The following is a 20117-nucleotide window of genomic DNA, read 5'->3' as shown; positions in this document are numbered from 1 at the left end:
GTGTATTGATCATGTTCCCTGCTGGCATTAGGGAGAGCCAAATAAATTCATATCATACAGGACTTTAATTGTGAAAAGCACTACATCCAAAGAATTTACTACCACCTTAGCCAGAAGTGGCCAGTGGATTTGCCTCCTCCTGCGTCCCTTACCATCACAGAAGCTAATTTGAGTCACTCCACAAGAAATAACTGCAGACACTGGATACAGCAAAGGCAATGGGCCCTGGCAACTTTGGCTGTTGTGCCGAAGGCCTGTTCTAGGCATAGCTGTGTCCCGAGCCAAGCTGTTTCAGTACAGCTACAACACTGGCATCTACCTGATAAGTGGAAAATGCCCTGTTATGTCCTGTCCACAAAAAGATGGACAATCAGCCAAATGCTGGCCTATCAGTCTACTCCCTATCATCAACAAAGTGATGGAAGGTGCAACCAAAAGAGAAAACGATGGAAAATCTCAGCAGGCCTGGCAGCATCAGTAAGGAGAGAAAAGCACTGACGTTTCAAGTCCAGATGACCCTTTGTCAAAGCTAAAAGGCATAGAAAGTGTGAGATATTTATACTGCAGAGTGAGGACCAACGCTCAGAGAAATGGAAAGCAGTGAAGGTGGATAGGGGGGTAGGGGCATACGGAAATCCTGTCAGAGAGGAGAGCAGTATTTCTTCAGGGTAGGCATTCCTGGAAGAGAAGTGGCAGTGAGTTAAACACTGGATAAAAGCAAATTACTGCGGATGCTCTTTTGGTTTCAGATTCCAGCATCCGCAGTCATTTGTTTTGGTTGAAGGTGCCATTGATAGTGCTAACAAACGGCACTTACTCAACAGTAGCCTGCTGACAAATATTTGGTTTGGGTTCAGCCTGGATCAGAGTTCAAGACCTTATTATGGATTTTGGTCCGAACACGGACAGAGGAACTGAGTGCCTAGCATGAGGTGAAAGTGACTGCCCTTGACATAAAGACAGCATTTGACTGAGTGTGGCGTCAAGGAGCCCCAGTAAAATTGAACCCATTGTGAATTGGAAGAAAACTATCCAATGATTGGAGTCATATTTAACATAGTTGGTTATTTTAATTTTTGTTTTACTGTTTAGTTTTCATTGTTTGGTAAGTATCTGATAGTCCTGAGCATTTTGAGTAATTTATATATACACATTTAGTCACAATACTGCAGCAAATCTTAAATCTTAATGGGCTGCTGGCACTGTTATATTTCACATTTACTTGCTTATCAAGGCAGGATTGAAATATATGGCTTCCACTTTCATTGGAACTCACTCAACACCATTCCAGGGCATCACTGCAAGGCAAGTTTTTCAAGGCATTGTGTGGGCCCAACCACCTTCAGCTGCTCCATCAATGACCTTCTGCCAACAGAAGGTTAACTATGGGGCTGTTTGCTGATGACTGTACAGTGTTCTGTTCAATTTGAGTCTACTCAGATAATGAAACAGTCGACACATGCAGCAAGATCTGGACAACATTCACGCTTCAGCTAATAAGCAGCAAATAATTCTTGTGCCAACCAGCTACCATGAGAGGATCCAGGGAATGCACACTCGGAGGACAAGATCACGTCCAAGTTTGTGGTGATCTGGGGCCTGCTTGTTGTGCCTTTCAACATTAACAATAACATCGAGAGTTAATGGCTAAAGGAATAAATCTGACAAAACTTGGAATGGAGCCCCGTTAGGCGTTGGGGTTTCCCTCAGGTTAGCACCTTTCGGCAGCTCCTGTCACCAACAAGGCCCCAAATACAAAAGCTTTTGTCTTTCCTCTGGATACCGGCCTACGAGGTCGAGAGGGAGGTACGGATGCTAGACAAGTCTTCACCCCCTAAAACTATGCTTAAGCTGCGAAGCAAACAATGAAACATAACCTGTCAGTTTGGAAGCTGGAATGTGAGGTCTATGTGCCCTGGCGTGAACAAAGATCCACGTTCCACAGAAAGTGATTGACAGTGAGCTACACAAGCTTGGTGTTGACATTGCCACCCTACATGAAACCAGACTAGCCGACCCAGACTTTATACATGACACTAATTACACCTTCTGCTGGCATGGAAAGAATGCTGAAGACCACCGTGAGCGTAGTGTAGGCTCTGCAGTGAGCAGCCAGCTGACCCAGTCAATTGAGTCACCAGTAGCAGCCTGCAATGACTTCATCTCCTTCTGGCTGTCATCTGATGGAGGCACAATCAACATCAGTTTGCCTCCACACCAATTCTATACGCCAGCATCTCAGACAAATAGCATTTTTACAACTCCTTAGGTGGCATTCTGAGGGACATTCCTAATGACACAAGCAATTCACCCTGGGTGACTTCAGTGCATCTCTTGGGGCAAATAGTTGTTCGTGGCTAACGTGGCTCGGTCGTCGTGGGGTAGGCAAGATAACGATAACACACACCTTCTTGAGCTTTGTCCCCTGAGTGAACACCTTCCGTCAGGAATGTATCATGGACCACCAAGGTCTGGACATTGGCACCAGCTTAGGTTGGCACGGTGGCACAGTGGTTAGCACTGTTACCTCACAGAGCCAGGGACCCGGGTTCGATTCCCGGCTTGGGTCAAAGTCCGTGTGGAGTTTGCACATTCTCCCTGTGTCTGCGTGGGTTTCCTCCGGATGCTCTGGTTTCCTCCCACAGTCCAAAGATGTGCAGGTTAGGTTGATTGGCCATGCTAAATTGACCCTAGTTTCAGGGGGATTAGCAGGGTAAATATGTGGGGTTACAGGCATAGGGCGGGATTGTTGTCGGTGCAGGCTCTTTGGACCAAATGACTTCCTTCTGTACTGTAGGGATTCTATGATTCTACGATTCTATAGCCCTAGTCATAATGCCCTCACCTGTCCATGCCCTCACCTACAAGCTCAGATTGTGACACTGACCACTCTCTTGTCAGCAGCACAGTGAAGATGCACCTGCAAAAGTTCATCGTCTGAAACACGACAACCCACCGCACATTAATATCCCTTGTACAGGTGATGATGCTGAATACCAGCACTCCCCACAGTCACTAGAACAATTGCCACTGTCCTAAGGTTTACTCGATGAAGTTTGGAAGTCACTAAGCTCAATTATTGGTGAAGCGGCAGAAGCATCATTTGGTAACCGTGCAACCTGCAACAACAACTGGTTGGAGACCCACTCAGCTGAGATGAGACCTGTCGTTGATGTAAACTATAAAGCACACATGATGCACAACATCAACTGAACAGCCAAACACTACACAACCTGGAACTCGCCATGACAGTCATGCAACAGACCGGGAGATACTGCACAAATAAACATTGGATCAACTTCTGTCAAGAAATCCAAACTGCCCGTGACTATGGAAATCTGTGAGCCATTTATGAAGGGATTAAGAAGGTGTTTGGTCCTATCATCACCAAAGTTTGCCCCTCTCCCCCCTCCAAAATCAGCAGGTACTCACTGATAGAGGTAAAGAAAAATTTGGGTAGCCTGAATACTACTGTGAGCTGTACTCATGTGATGGATATCTCCCAGTCCACACTTCATGCCCTCGCTAACGTGGGTGAGTTCAATGAAGAACTCTCATAACGTGAGCTCAAGAAGGCCAAAGACATGCTTAACAAACGAAAGGTCACCTGGCAAAGATGGAATCCCAGTTGATCTGCTCCAGTATGGGAAGTCCCAATCTATTTTCACACCAACTCTACTATTCCATATGTGTTGGGTGATGCAAAAATCATCACACAGAGGGTGGTGGGCAAGTGGAATCGGCTGCCGTCAGTGGTGGTGGAGGCAAACTCAATAGAGTCTTTTAAGAGACTCCTGGATGAGTACATGGGACTTAATAGGATGGAGGGTTATAGGTAGGCCTAAAAGGTAGGGATATGTTCGGCACAACTTGTGGGGCTGAAGGGCCTGTTTTGTGCTGTAGTTTTCTATGTTTCTATGTTTCTAAACACAAAGGAGACTACAATAGCTATAGGATAATCTCACTCTTTAACATTACTGGGATGGCTGTTGCTAGGATCATACTCAAAAGACTCAATCTACCTACAGAGTGAGTGTACTCGGAAGCATAGTGCAGACTTTGTGCTGGCAGATTTACTGTAGATACGATCTTCTCCTTACACCAGCTACAAGAGAAGTGTAGGGAATAGTGTGTACCTCTTTATCTTCCTTTCATAGATCTCACCAAGGCATTTAACATCATCAACAGCTTTGATTCTGGGGAAAGTTGGTTGTTCATCAAAGATCCTCAATCTCAAGGGAGGCAGTGGTGTGGTGATATTTTCACTGGACTAGCATTCCAGAGACTGAGGGTAATGCTCTGGGGACCTGGGTTCAAATCCCACCTCAGCAGATGGTGACATTTAAATTCAGTAAAAATCTGGAGTTAAAAGTCTACTGACGACCATGAAACCATTGTTGATAGTTCAATAACATCCTTTAGGGAAGGAAGTCTGCCATCCTTACCTTGTCTGGCCAACATGTATCTCCAGACCCACAGCAAAGTGGCTGACTCTAAAATACCCTCAGGGATGGGCAATAAATGCGATGCCCACATTCCATGAACAAATAAGAAAAGAATCTCTTTCCATGGCAACTTGCATTGCTCTGTACAGTTTGATGGCACCACTGACAACACAGTGAAGAATGGAGTGAAACAGGGCTGTGATTGACATCTTCCTCTTTATGCTCCTGAGCTTTGCCTTACCAGCAGATATGGAAGTCACTAAGCTCAATCATTGGGGATTGTCAGAACGTCAATCGTCAGAACTTGCACACTTGGTTTGATGGCAAACTCGAAAATCCATCAGGACTGAAAGCAAAGACATTTTGTGTCTTCTCTGATTGGGGCACATTGGCCGGAATTCTCAGGCCGGACACGCCAGTGGGATTCTCCGATCCCGGCGGCAGCACACCCCCCGCCCACGGGTTTCCTGCCCGCGTGAGGTGACATCAATGGGAATTCCCATTGACAATGGCGGTACCAGAGAATCCCGCCTCTAGAAAACAACACGACATCTCCTGCCAGCGGGAAACACACAGCTGGGAGGCCGGGGAATCTCACCCATTGTGTCCCAATCAGAGAACCCCTGTACGCTGATGATTCTGTGCATTACGCACATGGACACTCAGCTAGAAAAACTCATGGACTGTCTCTCCCATGCCTACAATACGCTGTGCCCAAGTACACGTGTCCAGTGAACCATGGTCATGGGAGAAGGTGCTGCATCTCTGCTCCCGGACAGCACTTTTATTGCCCATCCCTAACTGCACTTGAGAAGATGGTGGTGAGCCACCTTCTTAAACAGTACATGTGGTCAAATAATAAATAATTAACCAATATGAAATAACACACCCCTGGAAGTAAAACGCAAATTCTGCCACCTCAGGTGACAAAAAATCTGACCCCTGATGCAGAATTTGATGCACACAGTGCGAAGGAGTTACAACCTTTGAACGGCTCACAAAACACACATGGAATAACATCATAGAATTATAGAATTCTACAGTGCAGAAGGAGGCCATTCGGCCCATTGAGTCTGCACCAACCACAATCCCACCAGGCCCTACATAAATTTACCCTAGCTAGTCCCCCTGACACTAAGGGGCAATTTACCACAGCCAATCCACCTAACCCACACATCTTTCCTCCATTTTTGGAGGAAACCTGAGCACCCGGAGGCAACCCATGCAGACACAGGGAGAATGTGCAAACTCCACACAGACGGTGACCCAAGACGGGAATTGAATCCAGGTCCCTGGTGCTGTGAGGCAGCAGTGCTAGCTGCTGTGCCACTGTGCCGTCCACTGACCCATAGGAGCAGGTTGATGCTTTATTGGGCCTTTGTTCTCAGAGTCTTGCTCTGTGACTTACAATTATCAAAAAAATTCAACAAACTCAGCTATGCTGTCTGCAGTGCATTATGGGTATAACCTGGTCGGACAAAAACAACAATGCAGCAGTCCTCTCAGAGACAGAGCTTCCAAAGTTGTTACACTCATCAAACAGAGATGGCTTCATTGCCTTTGACACATCTATAGGGTGGAAGATCGTTGCATATCCAAGGATTTTCTCTGTGGTGGATAACTGGAGCCAGGCAACCAGTAGGAGACTGAAAGCTCTGCTTTAAGGCTGTTTGCAAGCATGGCATGACATGAAGACCCCAAGACAGAGATTATTGTGCCTGATGACAGAGGAACATGGTAACACCTCCTGAGGGCTGGTGTGCACCATTAGTGATGACCAGTGGCTATAGTGGTTTGGCAACAGACGCCAGTGCCAAAACCAACTCACGACGCTTGGTAGCTTCACGTGTGGTACTTGTGGTTAGGTGGATTGGCCATGCTAAATTGTCCCTTAGTGTCAGGGGGGCTAGTAGGGTAAATACATGGGGTTATGGGGATAGGAGCTGGATGGGATTGTTGTTGGTGCAGGCTTGATGGCAGAATAGCCTCCTTATGCACTGTAGGGATTCTATGATTCTATGAACCTGCCTCTTGAGGGTTGGTCTCTTCAACTATCCACTGAGGTATGCCATACCAGATACTTAACTGAACCACCTATATAAATACTGTGGCTACAAGAGCCATTTAGAGGCTGGGAATTCTGCAGCAAAGTGATATGCCTCATGATATCTCAAAGCCTGTTCACCATCTCAAAGGCACAAGGCAAGAGTACAATGGAATACTCCCCATTTACCTAGATGAGTGCAGCGGCAACAATGTTCAAGAAGCTCAGCACCACCTAGTACTAAGTAGCCCACTTGGTAACAGTCACCATGTTAAAAATTCACTCCTCCTAATGCCATAGCTGCGGTGTATCCCATTTCATAGAATCCCAATAGTGCAGAAGGAGGCCATTCAGCCCATTGAGCCCGCACCGACCACAATCCCACCCAGGCCCTACCCCTGTAACCCCACATATTTACCCTGTTAGCCCCCGACACTAAGAGTCAATTTAGCATGGCCAATCAACCTGATCTACATATCCTTGGAGTGCGGGAGGAAACCAGAGCACCCGGAGGAAACCCACGCAGACACAGGGAGAACGTGCAAACTCCGCATAGACACTGACCCGAGGCCGGAATTGAACCCAGGTCCTTGGCGCTGTGAGGCAGCAGTGCTAACCACTGTGCCACCGTGCCACCACATTTACAAGATGCAATACAGCAATTCATCGAGATCACTTCGACAGCACATTCCAAATCTGCAACATCTATCAAATAAAAGGATAAGGCCAGAAGGCTGATGAAAAAAACCCATTACCTGATAGTTACCCTCCAAATGTCATGCCATTCTGACTTAGACATATATCTTCATCCTCTTCATCTTCTTTTCATTCATTCGTGGGACAATGGCTTCGCTGGCTGGCCAGCTTTTACTGCCCATCTCTAGTTGCCCTTGAGAAAGTGGTGGTGAGCTGCCTTCTTGAATCGCTGCAGTCCATGTGCTGTGGACTGACCCACAATGCCGTTAGGGAGGGAATTCTAGGATTTTGACCCAGCGACTACGAAGGAACAGCGATATATTTCCAAGTCAGGACGGTGAAGGGGAACTTGCAGGTGGTGGTCTTCCCATGTATCTGCTGCCCATGTCCTTCTAGATGGAAGTGGTTGTGGGATTGGAAGGTGCTGCCTAAGGATCTTTGGTAGATCAAAATCCTGGAACTCCCTATCTAACAGCACTGTTGGAGGGAGTACCTTTATTGCAAGGACTGCAGCAGTTTTAGATGGTGTGGCTCATCATCAGGTTCTTGTGGGTAAGTGTGCAGCGGGACCTGGGTGTCCTTGTGCACCAGTCACTGAAGGTAAGCATGCAGGTGCAGGAGGCGGTAAAGAAGGCAAATGGCATGTTGGCCTTCATTGCGAGAGGTTTCGAGTACAGGAGCAAGGATGTGTTGTTGCAATTATACAGGGTCTTGGTGAGGCCACGCCTAGAGTATTGTGTGCAGTTTTGGTCTCCTTTTCGGAGGAAGGATGTTCTTGCTCTCGAGGGAGTGCTGCAAACGTTTACTAGGCTGATTCCTGGGATGGCAGGACTGATGTATGAGGAGAGATTTACTAGGTTAGGATTGTTTTTGCTGGAGTTCAAACAAATGAGTGGGGATCTCATAGAAACTTATAAAATTCTAACAGGACTAGACAGGGTAGATGCAGGGAGCATATTGCCAATAGTGGGGAAGTCCAGAACCAGGGGTCACAGTTTGAGGATTCAGAGTAGACCATTTAGGACAGAGGCGAGGAGACATTTCTTCACCCAAAGAGTGGTGGGCCTGTGGAATTCATTACCACAGGAAATAGTTGATGCCAAAACATAGAGTGTATTCAAGAGGCAGCTGGATATAGCACTTGGGGCGAATGGGATCAAAGGTTATGGGGAAAAAACAGGATTAGGCTATTGAGTTGGATGATCAGCCATGATCATAATGAATGGTGGAGCAGGCTCGAAGGGCCAAATGGCCTCCTCCTGCTCCTATCTTCTATGTTTCTATGTAAGTAGAGATGGTCAATAAATGCTGGTCTTATCAGCAATACCACAATAATACAAACTCCCGATACATTGCAAGATAAATGTATTTGAACTCTCTGCCCCACCCATTATTCTCTCACTTAGTGTATTGTGATAGATCCCTCCCCAGTGGTCTCATACTTTTCCATCCAAGGCAAAGCTGCTGTGTCTTGCTACTCCCAAGAGCATCCACCACTTATTTTGTTGTCTGTATATAATTACAGGTAGCCTTGTAAAATGTTCCTTGGATTCAGATGAAGAATGCAAGAAAACTTAAAAGATTTGAGAAAAAAATGACTGTTCAGTTCATAGAATCCCTTCAGTACAGAAGGAGGCCATTCAGCCTATCAAGTCTGTGCTGGCCACAATCCCACCCAGGCCCTATTCCCATAACCCCACGCATTTACCCTACCGGGGTCAAATTTAGCATGGCCAATCAACCCAACCTGCACATCTTTGGACTGTAGGAGGAAGCTCACGCAGGCACAGGGAGAACGTGCAAACTCTACACAGACAGTGACCCAAAGCCGGAATTGAACCTGGGTTCCTGGCGCTGTGAGGCAGCAGTGCTAACCACCGTACTACCATGCCATTGTTGTTGAGGTTCATCCAACATCATTCTCCTGGCTTCAAGCTCAATTTTGAATGTCTCTAATGTTTGTGTTTCTACTCTCCTGACTGGTAGATTAATCTCAACATTTATCACTCCTGTGGTAAAATAACTTCTTAAAATCACTTTTCACTACTTTAAATGTTCTGGTCTATTGTTTTATGCTGGGTCATTCATTTAATATTTTATATTTCTCCCCCTTCCACTTTAAGCATCTGAATTCCAGAGAGCAGACTCTCCCAAAACATCTATCATAGCCTTGCACTTAGTATACATAAACCTTGCCTTGTTTCTCTTCTCTGCCTCTCCAGTAAATGCAGATATTTTCATTTGCGTTGGTGATCAGGTTTGGACAGGGCACTCAAAGTGGAGTAGGGCAAAGCTACATAAAAGCTTTGGAGACTTGTTTTGACCAGTTTTACATTAGGTTATTGTAATTGCTTTACTCTATTGTCTAAACATCACTCCTTGCTCCCTTCCTCTCTGCCAATTCCATCTGATTTGTTTTATACTCATTGACCAATGTGTCCACCTTTAAATGTCACATTTAATTCACCATTTGTCTGACCAATTGTATAACTTATCCAAATTTGTGCACAAGTATTTTGCTCTACATTGTCTCTACTGCCCTATCTATTTTAGTAGCTCAATTTTAAACTTCTCATCCTGGTGGTTATGCCTCTGTAGCTTAGTCCCTCCCTATGTCTTTAACCTCCTTCAACACTGTCATCATCTGAGAAAACTAGATTCGCCCCAATTCTGCCTTTTTATGCTTTGCATTTGCTTTGCCTCACCACTTGTTGGCTACATGTCCCCTGGGGTGCACGCTCTAGAATTCCCTCCCTAAAGCTCTCAGTCTCTTTTTCCTCCCTTAAGATCACCCTTAAACCCTTCACACAGTGGCACAGTGGTTAGCACTGCTGCTTCACAGCACCAGGGACCCAAGTTCAATTCCCACCTTGGGTCACTGTCTATGTGGATAATGCACATTCTCCCCATGCCTGCGAGGGTTCCCTCCCACAGTCCAAAGACGGGCTGGTTAGGTTCATTGGCCATGCTAAATTATCCCTCAGTGTACCCGAACAGACAGTGGCGACTAGGGGATTTTCACAGTAACTTCATTGCAGTGTTAATGTAAGCCTACTGGTGACACTATTAAATAAACTTAAAACTTCATTTTTGACATCAATCCTAAAATTTCTTTCTTTGTCTTGGTGCCAAGATTTCCCTAATTAAGTTCTGTGAGGCACTTTGTGATGTTTTTACAACGTTAAAGGCATAAAATATTGCTGTTGTCATTGTTTCCATCGGCAAGTTAGATAAACTTACACTCAGTTTCACTATCCAGGTCATTAATATAAATTTAAAAACAAATTACATAAGTCAAGTTTAGATTTTCATAAAATATGTTCATTTTTACTTCATATGGTTTTGGCAAAATTTAGCTGAAGCACATAATAATGCTCTATCATTATAGAATCATAGAATCCTACAGTGCAGAAGGAGGCCATTTGACCGTCAAGTCTGCACCAACCACAATGCCACCCAGGTCCTATCCTTATAACCCCATGCATTTACCCCACTGACACTAAGGGACAATTTAGAATGGCCAATCCACCTAACCCGCACATCTTTGGACTGTGGGAGAAAACCTGAGCACCCAGAGGACACGGGGAGAACATGCAAACTCCACACACACAGTGACCCAAGCCGGGAATCCAACCCTGGTCCCTGGTGCTGCAGGCAGCAGTGCTAACCATTGTGCCACCGTGTCGCCCACATGTTGGAGAAAGAATCAAACAGAACCATTGATCTAAGTGTGTAAAATCCAATGCACAGGGTGCGATGATTCGCACATAGCTGAGCAAAAAAGCATTGATACAGACCGCTTATGATAAGAATATTTAATGCCTTCCTTATTTCCTTCTCCCCTCAGAGGTCTACTATCCTTGATAACTTGTTATTGGTGATTGCTGAGAGGAATGTCAACAGGAACAATTGGTGCCATGGGATCTTTTATGTTCATTTGAGCAAGTAGGCATTTCAGTGGAATGACCTGATGTGCAGGTGTAAATTCATAATCTACCATTCAGTGGCACATCAGCACTTCAATTCATTGCATTGTCATGTCCTCCAGCAATGATTTGTCTTATTCAATGAAGGGATGTGAGTCTAACTGGCAAGGCCAGTGTTAATCATCCCTAAACTTCCTTGAGGAGCTAAGAACAAGCCATCTTCTTCAACTGCTGCATGCCATCTGGTGTAGTAGGTACTCCCACAGCAGGATTACGACCCAGTAACTGTGAAAACATGATCATCCATCCGGCACTCTGGCTGAAGATGGTTGCAAAAACTTCAACTTCGTCTTTTACTTACTAGATTCCATCATCCTTGAGGATGGGAATGTTCATGGAACCTCGTCCTCCCTTTAATTGCTTAATTGTCCACCACCATTCACAACTGGATGCGGCAGGACTGCAGAACTTTGATCTAATGCAAGGGGGGATTGCTTAACTCTGTCTGGAGCCGCTTCCACTGTTAAATATGCATGCCATCCTGTGTTGTAGCTTCACCAGTTTAGCAACTCATTTTAGGTATTTAGTGCTGCTGCACTCTTCATTGAACCATAGTGGTCCCCCTGGCTTGATGATGAGGAATATGCCAGGCTTTGAGTTTGCAAATTTTGTGGAATACAATTCTGCTGCTGATGATGACTTGCAGCACCACAAGAATGCTCATGTTTGCACTGCCAGATCTGTTCTGAATCTATTATAATGTCACATAAAATCATGATGCCTCCACAACAACTGTGCGTTGGTCACCGCTACTATCATGGATTGATGTATATTTCTTCTTTATTCTTTCATGCAAAGTGGGCAATGCTGGCAAGGCCAGCATTTATTGCCCATCCACAAAATGCAGATTGGTGAGTATGAGGTCAAGTGTCTTTTTCCCTAGTTTTTGTTACCAGCTGCAGGCCCAGTTTGGCCGGAATGTCCTTGGCCAGCTCAGTGGTTGGCAGTGCGCTGAAGCCACCCTTGGTGATGGGCATTGTAAGTTCTACCCAGAGTGCGTTCTGTGCCCTTGCTACCATCAAGTGCTTCTTCCAAGTGGTGTTCAACATGGAGGAATATTGATTCATCAACTGCGGGAGGGTAATACATAGTAATCAGATTTCATGGGGTTCAGAGTCAATATTGAGTATGCCCAAGGCCACTCCCTCCCAACTGCGCCACTAGTCCTGCCATACCCAGGAAGAGTGATGGAGGAATCTGGAAAGTTGGCTGAGCGGCATTATTCTTTAATTAAGTCTGTAAGACAGCTCACCCAATTTTGGTACAATACCCCAAATGTTAGTGGAAGGACTTTACAAGATTGGGCTGTTTTTATTTAGTTGGGCATGGGATGTGGGCATCGCTGGCTGGGCCAGCATTTAATCCCCATCCTTGAGGGCATTTTAAGAGCCATGGATCTGGAGTCACTTAGGCCAGACCAGGTAAGGGTGACAGATTCCCTTCCCTCGTGACAATCAACAGTGGTTTCACAGTCATCATTAGACTTTTAATTCCAGATTTTTAAATTGAATTCAAATTTCACTATCCACCGTGATGGGATTTGAACCCAAGTCCCCATTACCCTAGGTCTCTGGATTACTAGCCTAGCAACAACACCACTATACCACTGCCTCCCCATATATTTGTCACGTTTGGTAGATTGATGCCAGATGACCTGCCTGGTTTTATTGCTGGGTAGATATTTAATATAATGGAGTGGTTTGCTAGATAGAGGGCAGTTAAGAATCAACCACATTGATGTGGGTCTGGAATCACTTGTCGATCTAATTGGGTAAAGATGGCAGATTTCCTTCCCTAAAAGACATTAGTGAACCAGACAGGTTTTTATGATAATTGAATAATTTCATCTTCACGAGTCTTTTTATTGCAGATTTACAAACTGCATGACTGACTTTGATGAAGGGACAGATGTTATGTTAGCCAATTTTGCTGAAGATACAAAGTTAGGTAAGAAAACAAGATGTAAAGAGGATACAAAGATTCTGCAAAGTGATGCAGGTGGGTTAAGTGAGTGGGCAAACATTTGGCAGATGGAGTATAATGTGGGAAAATGCGAGGTTGTCCACTTTGGCAGGAAGAATCGAAAATCAGAATATTTTTTTAAGTGGAGAGAGACAGCAGAATGCTGCCGGCTAGCTTGGCTGGCTAACTGATTAACTCATGATTCGGAATAACATCAATGGTGCGAGTTTGATTCCCATTCTGGCTGAGATAGATTTATGAACTGTCTCCTTGCACACCCCTGCCCACCCCTGAGAATGGAAGGCAATGACAAAACTGAAAAAACCGCCAAGAAAAACAGTTAAGGATGAAGCATCATCAGATAGAGAGTCAATGAACTGCCTTTAAGTACAGCACTGAGGAATGAATACTAATTCACTATGCCACCCTATAGCCGGAACTCTATCACCTCGCCTGCCACAGAATCAGAGCGGACGAGGGTCCGACAGTGGAGATTGCCATTGACCTCAGGGGAATTTCCAGTCTCACTCGAGCAAGGCCGTAAAATCCTGCCCTATGTGTCTGGTGTTATATGCTTTAGATATTTACAAATTATCCTGCTGGTAGTAAACCTAGTCACAATACCTGTGAGACAATGATACAATCACTTTCATTACCCTTTAATCAATAGCACACACCTAATTATACATTGCATTGGAAAAGCAAGCAAAAAAAAAGTTGAGGAAAACAGAATGAGTTTTACATAATATTAACAGCTAACCAGCAAGCGAGATCAGTGCTGTAATTCAATCTCTGTGTGGTGCTCATGCTGACCAGCCACGTGAACTTCACTCTTACTTTTTAAATGAGATCAGAGTTCGTCAATTCTATCTCAGTTTAGTGGTGACAATTCCATATAACATCTTGTACTAATTTTCAATTTCTACATTGAGCCATGTCTATATTTCTCCCATTCAATGCATTTGTGAGTAAACCAAGCCCCCAATACTTCTATTCAATCAGTGCAGAACTTGAAGTAGATTGAGGTTATGTTTACACTGCGATAGAATTACTTTGCTCTGACACTAAAAAGTGTGGTGTAAATTCAGAGTCACAGCCCTACCTGAACCCAAACAAAGAAGTGTGAGATCCTCCCCCCTCCCCCATATGCTTAACTCTGGAGACAGGTTGAATGCTGACTCCAAATTCATAATTATACTCCTAAGAACAAATAATTTTGAATCAGTGCTGGTTATGCAGCCTAAAGAGTATCTGATTAGAATTGTTTCCAGGCTGTATAGATCCTGTAACACAAACCCATTATTAACAATTTTCAAATGTTGAGTCTTTCAGTGTCCTGATATTAAATACACGATTAAAAAGTCCAGTCTCCTTATCTCCTACTTTATAATTCTGATATCAGTATGTTTGGTACCTCTCTAAGATTTGCTTTGACAGTTACAGCGTGACTAATTGCTCTGAAAGACCTGAATTGAAATTGCAGATGAGAGCATTCATTACATTTTAAATCGCTTGTAGAGTCTGCAAATTTGCATCTTGAACACATGAAAAGCATTTACAACAAAAAGAAAACCCCACACATTTTTGGGAATACAATACTTGTTGAATCATATAGTGCTAACGACACTACATGCAACTAAGTAATCAGGTTTTCTCTCCATGACTTGAACACTAAGTCAATCCTCAATTTTCTGTACAGTTGTAGATGCAAGACCAGTTGGCACTGACCAACTCAAGTTATTTATACAGGACAGATATTCACATGAGACGGCCAGATACAAATCTGGCTAGGCCTCAAAGGGGCGGAGGGATTACGACAGCCAAAAGGTTAATTTACAGCTGGGCCTTCGATGATATCTTTATACATTATAAAGGCAGAAAGAAAGAGATAAAATACTAAGCCTTTCACAACATAAATTAAGATGGAAAGATTATTGCTCAACTTGCTGAAAGAAAAGAAAATTCCCAGGAGAGATATGTATGACTAGCAGCGAATGACTACAAATGATGCTTGTTTACAATGTATACCATGATACCTCGTAAATTGTTTGAGATTTGCACTCTTCTTAGCAGACCTGGAAAGAAAATCGTGAAACTCTACAGCTGTTGGACACATTTCTTCGAGCATATTTCTTTGACCTTAAGACACAAAATTTACAGATATGAAATCTAGTGGGATTGAAGTCTCAGGAGTTTTGTTGATCTGAGAATCCCATTGTAGGTACAATTATACTGCTACTCATGTTTTACTGTGAAATGGTTCAGGGTCCCATCATTGTGAAAGTGGCAGGGTTAGGGTGGTAATCTAAGGACCAGGCAAGCAGTGTTGGGTTACGCCAGATAGAAAATTCCTCAATACTTAAAGGTAACACCACATGTGATGTGTGTCTAAGACCCTAAGAAATAGGAACAGGAGGAGGCCGTTCAGCGCCTCAAGCCTGCTCCGACATTCAATAGGATCATGGCTGATCTGACATTCCTCACGTCCAGTTTCCTGCCCTTCCCCCAATACCCTCGATTCCCTTTCTGATCAAAAATCTATCTCAGCCTTAAATCTACACGAGAGGCAGGATTTTCTGGCTGCGCACGTCACAAAACCGGAAAATCCTGCCCGAGGTCAATGGACTTTTCCATGGTCCGCCCCTTGCCCGCTATGATTCTCGTGACGGGTGGAACGGGAAAATTCACCCCAGGACTCTGCCCCCACAGTTCTCTGTGGCAAGGAGTTCCAAAGACTGACAACCCTCTGAGAAGAAGTTCTTGGAATCACTCATGGAATCCCTGAAGTGCAGAAGGAGGCTGTTCGGCCCATCAAGTCTGCACCAACTCTCTTCATCTCAACCTTAAATTGGCACCTTTTTATTCTGAGACTATGCCCTCTGGTCCTAGACTCTCCCATGATGGGAAACATCTTCTCAGCATTTACCCTGTCAAACCCCTTAAGAAGCCTACCTGTTTCAATGTCTAACTCAATGGAAAGCTGTACTTTAAAAATGCCCCAGTATTCCAACGAGCCTTCTGTAAACTTCATAAACATACTTCTCATTGTTTTCAATGTTCAAACACACTCTCTAATATTAACCATATTAGCAAAGAACAGAACATTAACACGTGCATCACGCCATTCTCACTGGGTTCACTGTGAGTTGCCGTTGACAGTGTTACTTGAGTCTGCCAGCCAAATGGCATATTGCACAGATAGATGCCAATCTGGACCCAGTATCTGCAGTGTGATTGCAGCACATATGCGAGAGCCACCGGTATCCCACAAAAAAATTCACATTTGACCTGGTTGACCTTTGTGATAACTTAAAGACTAAAATGCTTGCATTAGGAAATAGCAAATACTTGGGGAAAAAAAGGATTCACATCCTATCGATTGGATGAGAGGTTACATTTTAAGTGGACAAGAATTATAGTCAATATTTACCTGGTCATCTGGTATCATTATTCTAACAAAAAGTGTAAAACTTTGTCCACCTGCTTAGCAATGACTTAAAAGCTATGCATGTTTGGTGATCTCCAGGAACCTGGTTCCTTATAAACAGGAGAAGGGGGTCTGATGGGTGACACAGTGGCACAGTGGTTAGCACTGCTGCCTCACAGTGCCAGAGACCCAGGTTCAATTCCGGACTCAGGTCATTGTGCGGAGTTTGCACTTTCTCCCCGTGTCTGCGTGGGTTTCCTCCGGGTGCTCCGGTTTCCTCCCACAGTCCAAAGATGTGCGGGTGACCATGCTAAATTGATCCTAGTTTCAGGGGGGTTAGCAGGTGTGGGTTACAGGAATAAGGCCTGGATGGGATTGTGGTTGGTACGGACCTGATGGGCCAAATGGCCTCCTTCTGCTCTGTAGGACTCTATGATTCTTGTGTCAGAGGGATTAGCAGGGTAAATGTGTGGGGTTTTGGGAATAGGACCTGGGTGGGATTGTGGTCGGTGCAGACTCGATGGGCTGAATGGCCTCCTTCTGTACCGTAGGGATTCTATGATCTTGGAAACATGTCAAATATTATTCCATTTCTACTACAGGTGAATACACATACACTTACCATTGCTGTGTGGCATACAATCTTCCAAATTCTTTAAGAGCTCATGGACATGTGGGATGAAACGGAATTCCTATCCCAACCTTTCTGACTGTCTCTTCACAATCTGTTTCCGTCCAGAATTAAAAGGTTTGGGTGCAAGGGGTTTTAATATCAGCCATTACCAATCAGCGCCGTTGCTTAGGCATCCATGCCACCTCCCGTGGATCCAACTGATAAATACAAAGTGGGTAAACAAACGGGCGGTCAGTCCCTGGCAAACCACCCCCAGCTTCCCGATGCCAGAAGGCAACAATTGGACTCGGCAGCCTCGCCTCCGGCTGGGCAACAAAAGTCTGGACTTCAAACGAGACTATTCCAAGTCAAAGCCCGCATTTCTCAGCGCACGAGTGACTCCGGCCAAATGATAGCAGCGGTTCGGTTGGAGCACTGTCAGAACCTGCAACAACATACACACCGCTTGTCCCAAACTGAGCCCAGTGCGTGTTAACTTATCTCCTAACCTGCCCCTGGCCCGAAAACCGAAGGGGGAAAAAAATAATCGCCCGTCCCTAATTCCCATTAAAACACTAATGTATATATATTTTTTAAAAATCCACTTTCAGCTATTTAATACACAACCTGTAATGTGATAGCACTCAGATTATAAACAGGCTGCTAAGTGTCAGGAAGTACAATCGCTGACATAGGCACTACTGAGACCCCCCCAGTCGCCTCCCTCCCCAACACAAACTTTGCCTTCGAGACATAGATCAGTAACGCGGAAAAAAAAAGGCAACAATTCATTTATAAACTCCGGGGCGGAATAAAATCCCACCCCGCCGAAATTTGAAAAGTTCCCCACAACCAACCCTAAAAAAAAACCTACAGCACAATTCGTAAAACAGGAGCAAATGTTTGGAAGTTTTTAAAAGGGGGGACAAACTTAGTAACGACAATCGATCATTTTAACCTGAATCACAGAACGAGATTTGACACACATATTTGACAAAACTTTCAGCCCTAGTCGCTAGTCTACAGATCGAATCCTCCCCAATTTAACTCCCAGAGAATATTCCAGCAACTTGGAAAGCACAAAAATACCATTTGCCAACCAGACAATTGCACATTCATTTAACTTGCTTCTGATAAGCGGTCAGAATAGCTGTCAGCTTTTCTGAAATTGTTATTACTGTTTAATTTCAAGTGTACCTTTTTTATAGGGCGGGGGCAAGAGAAACACAGAGAGAGAGAGACAGGCGGATTGGGGGCTTCGAACGAAAGTGACTTCCAATTAAATTCCAAACAGAAATCCAACAGCTCCCAAGTTCAGCGAAGTTCCCCAGTTATCTGGTTGGGCTTGTGTCAGGAGCGGTCACACTGGCGAATCCCACATCCCGGACCAGCTGCTGGGTGACGGTGGACTGAAACCCGATCAGTTTATTGCAGGTAAGATCATTGCATTGCACTTCAGCCTCAGAAACATAGCGAAAGGACTACTGGGGGAGGGCGGGGGGTAAATACAACCCCCGGGACCGTGATCCAATCCAGTCTCACTTGCTTTGCTACAGTCACACACACATACACACACACACTTGCTTCCACAGTTTATAACATTAGAAAAAAAAGCCCCAGCTGACAGCAGGCTGTGCAGCCCTCAAGAGCATTTTCCAGTAATTTCCTTCCATTTGTCAGGAGCAGAGAGGGAGGGAATCGAAACTCCGTTTGCCCATTAGAGAGTCGATTATTTGCGAATAATTGTGCAGTGGGTGGGGTTAGTTTTGGGAATTAATCCATTTTATTATCAGCAGTACCAGAAACCTCACATTTTTCTTCGCATCCACTCATATTTTGACATTATCCGTGGACGAAATAGTCTCATTGCAAACATATTTTGACTTTTCGCACTCATTTATAGGAAACTGTACACTGGCGGCTGTGTCAATGAACATATTAAATGTTGCATTCTCGCTAACTGCCACTCCACCTAAACTACAGTTCTGGTCACCTGCCATTCTCCACTCTGAATAATCCGTTTAATACACTCGAATAGCTCACACATTTTCACCATCCGCCAGCATTTAAAACCCCAGTACCAACAAGTGCTGCCCAAGCTCCTACATTTACACAGAGCTCTGACCAGCTTGGCTCTGGATATCCTTTACATGTCGGCGGTCAGATGTTGTTTTTTTCTGCCACAGGGTCCCCAAAATAATGTTTCCTGTTCGCCTCCACTTCCACTATGATTCAGCTCAGATCCAATAACGCTTTATATAACTTCCGATTCGACGTGGCCACAAAGTGGCTTGTACTATCCATGTCACGAAACAATCCAGGATTTTGGCACTTGGGGAGTTGTCTTGGGCGCCAATCGACCGAATCTTAAAACATCTCCAGCAAAACTTGGCGAAGTTGTTTTACCCTAAATCTGGTTTAGTCTAGATTTTAAAAATTCTATTGAAATTGATGTGAGGGTGACACAGTGGTTAGCACTGCTGCCTCACAGCACCAGGGATCTGGGTTCGATTCCCAGCTCGGGTCACTATCTGTGTGGAGTCTGCATGTTCTCCCCTTGTCTGTGTGGGTTTCCTCCGGGTGCTCTGCTTTCCTCCCACAGTCCGAAGAGATGCTGGTTAGGTGCATTGGCCATGCTAAATTCTCCCTCAGTGTACCCAAACAGGCGCTGGAGTGTGGCAACTAGGGGATTTTCACAGTAACGTCATTACAGCGTTAATGTAAAGCTACTTGTGGCACTAATAAATAAACCTTAGATCGAATGGCTCAACTTTCAGCTACTCACCCTTATTAATCTATTTGACTCATCTCTTATTAATCAATCCAGTCCAAATAAAGTTTGAAGTTTATTTATTAGTCACAAGTAAGGTTTACATTAACACTGTAATGAAGTTACTGTGAAATTCCTCTGGTCACCACACTTGGGTGCCTGTTCGGGTACACT

General features: G+C 44.6%; 1 protein-coding gene across 1 annotated transcript in view; it reads right to left on the bottom strand.

Moving 5' to 3' along the window:
• The window catches only part of LOC144500609 (sodium channel protein type 4 subunit alpha-like), a 204459-nt gene extending 185896 nt beyond the window's left edge, over positions 1-18563 (bottom strand). Inside the window, exons 1-2 of the mRNA XM_078223811.1 lie at positions 18371-18563; positions 17183-17391 (exon numbers count right to left, since the gene is read on the bottom strand). The gene's annotated coding sequence lies outside the window, so the exon portion shown is untranslated. The remainder of the gene's footprint in view (positions 1-17182; positions 17392-18370) is intronic.
• Between the last annotated feature and the right edge of the window lie 1554 nt (positions 18564-20117).

The sequence above is a fragment of the Mustelus asterias genome, chromosome 11 (assembly GCF_964213995.1).
Source record: "Mustelus asterias chromosome 11, sMusAst1.hap1.1, whole genome shotgun sequence".
NCBI lineage: Eukaryota > Metazoa > Chordata > Chondrichthyes > Carcharhiniformes > Triakidae > Mustelus > Mustelus asterias.
The sequence above is the reverse complement of the archived record's forward strand: the minus strand, read 5'-3'. Positions and strand labels throughout refer to the sequence as shown.